At 46.5% G+C, this 2763-nt stretch overlaps 1 pseudogene; it reads right to left on the bottom strand.

Moving 5' to 3' along the window:
• Nucleotides 1-473: 473 nt before the first annotated feature.
• Nucleotides 474-1451, bottom strand: LOC149837980 (AP2/ERF and B3 domain-containing transcription repressor RAV2 pseudogene; annotated as a pseudogene).
• Between the last annotated feature and the right edge of the window lie 1312 nt (nucleotides 1452-2763).

The raw sequence follows: 2763 nt of genomic DNA, 5'->3' as shown, positions 1-2763 counted from the left end.
CCCATAACTGATCACCTTCCTACATTTGTACTACCTTCACGTGGGCGATGGATATTGAAGATAACAATTAATGGTGATTTTCAATATCACCTGATCCCATCTCTTCTCCCAACTCAATTCAATACAACAGAAAATAAAAGCAAGAAAATCCCAAGGATTTCTGTGAGTGTGTATCTAGAGAGAGAGAGAGGCCTAGGATGTGTTATCCTTACTATGTTTATACTGCAATCACCCAACTTAATTCAATATCAACAGAAAATGCACTCCCCTCTCACGAGAGAGAGAGAGAGAGAGAGAGAGAGAGAGAGAGAGAGAGAGAGAGAGAGAGAGAGAGAGAGAGAGCTGTATTAAGCGTTCCTAAATTTGTGCTATCATTCAACTTGTTTCGAATATCAACAGAAAAATAACATTAAGAAAAACGCCAAACACCTTTGTTTCTTGAAGCCCTCGCCTCTCACCAACCCCAAATTGCACTACTTATCACCACAACCACCAAGAACATCAGGTGGTTTCAGAAGGTCAACCCCAAAGAGTCGAACCAACTTGGCTGGTCTTTGCTCTCGTACAATCAATGGCTGCCAGATGGAGCGAGCCCAGTGTGGATGTGGGTTAGACTTGTCTTGAACCATGTCATGCTTCCAGCCTATGAAATTGAGCCTCTCCGGACCAGTGGACCTAGCAAAGGTCACCATATCCCCAGCCTTTAGGCCTTTCTCCTTCACGAACCTGCACCACCCTTTTGTTAGCACATAGCTGTGGCTGCTGCTCCAGAAACTGTAGCTGAACCTCCATACCCTCCCTCCCTCATCCTCAAAGTTCAACAGCATGGCCTCGCATCTCCTGCCGGTGACAGGGAAGTGCTTCTCGGCGTGCTGCTTCGGCACCACGAGCCGGTTCAATTTCCCTACATCACTAGGAGTAAGCACCTTCTCGAACAGCTCTTCCCTCTCCCTAAGCCTCAAAACAGCATCTCGCATCGCTCGCAGGGGCATCACAACTCCGATACGGTTCCGCTTCGCCATCAAGAGCTCGTCGTGGTAAGTACTCTTCCGGAGCATGTCGACGATCTCCACCTTCGAGTGTGAGTCGAGGAACCGTGCCTCGAGCTCGTCGTCAGCCGATATGTCCTCCCGGAAGTTGGTCATTGCATCCTTGCCTCTGAACTTGAGGGCAGCTGTGTCGTAGGTCTTCGCGGCCTCTGTCTCGGTTCGGAACGTGCCGAGCCAGATGCGCTGGTGCTTCTCGTAAATATGCGCTCCCCATCTGCCATTAGGCTGTGGAACCACTCCCTTGTAGCGGGAGGATGGAAGCTTCCTGGTTGAGGGACAATACTCAGCCGACTCGGAGGTGATTCCACTACCGATTCTTTCAAGACCAGCGACCGAGTCGGACGGTTCGGTGGCTTCCCTAGGGCATCTGATCATTTCTTCTGCACACGCATTGCTTTCCATTGACGTGGTTGCCAGAAATGGATATGAGGGTGACGAACAATCCAAGTGAGGAAGAAATGTACGTACAGATATGGCATTGGGAGTGTCCATATATATATATATATATATAAAGTTCGATATTTAATATATATTGGCTTCTGTTTTTTAATTAGGGGCAAGCTGTGAAGGTGGGTGGGGCCCATTCAGCAAGTTGGTCCTCCTCACATGGTAGTCCTTGAGAAACTGTGGGTGCACCCCCCTTAACCCAGCCTCTTAATGTGAAGAGTCCAAATATGTGTGTGTGTGTGTGTGTGAGAGAGAGAGAGAGAGAGAGAGAGTGTGTGTGAGTGAGAACTCTTGAAGTCATGACTTTCGTGTCCAAGGCAAACCGGTCCGTGTTAGGCGGTACGTTGGTGTGAACCGCCTGCATGGCTAAGACCTTTAGTGGACTGGTTTTATGCAGTCGTTGAGTCTAGCTAAAAGCACATCCAAAAATTGCAAAACCTCTATCCTGAATCCGATCCATTTGCATCCCCATTCGAAAACTTTACATTGGGATAGAAACATTGCCAAATGCATCATTCTTATTAGACTTTGTCTAAATTAAAGCTGGTGTTGGAAGGGTGATGGGAAAAACAATGAAGGGAATGTAATTGAAATCTATAGACTGGAAGGGATTTGACTTGCTAAATCCCCTTCCCTTTTTCCCTCCCAGTCCAAATGCGAGAGACTGGCGGATTTTAGAAATCCTCATCTTCCTCCCAACACCGACTGGGGTTGAAATGTAGTGTTGAAGTTGCTATTTGATCGCCACTGGAGTGCTTTGGCAATGCCAATGTCTCAAACAACAAAAGGTGTTGGAGAAACTGCAATGCACCTTTCATTCAAAGCTCCCAAACAGAGCCTCGGTTGAACAAATTTACACTACAAGAAAATTGTTAATTAGCGACGGAAATTTGCGACGGATTTTTTCCGTCGCTAATTAGCGACAAATTAGCTAGAGATACAATCTGTCGCTAATTCGCGACGGATTAGCGAGGAAACAACTTTTATCGTTAATCTATCGCTACTTAGCGACGGATTAGCGACTGCAATTTTTTGTCGCTAATTTTTATTACAAGAACACCATTTTAGCGATGGATTTAGAGAGGGAACTCTATCGTCGCTAATCCGTCGCTAATTAGCGACGGCATAGCGACAGAATATATTCCGTCGCTTTTTTGGTATTTTGATTTACGACGGCTTAGCGACGGAATTTTTCCGTCGCTAAGCCGTCGCTAAATGTCGCGTAAATCCCTAATCCCATCCCTCTTTCTCTTTTTCCTGTTTCGCT

This window comes from Nuphar pumila, chromosome 5 (genome assembly GCF_984573655.1).
Source record: "Nuphar pumila chromosome 5, dmNupPumi1.hap1.1, whole genome shotgun sequence".
Classification (NCBI taxonomy): Eukaryota; Viridiplantae; Streptophyta; class Magnoliopsida; order Nymphaeales; family Nymphaeaceae; genus Nuphar; species Nuphar pumila.
The sequence above is the reverse complement of the archived record's forward strand: the minus strand, read 5'-3'. Positions and strand labels throughout refer to the sequence as shown.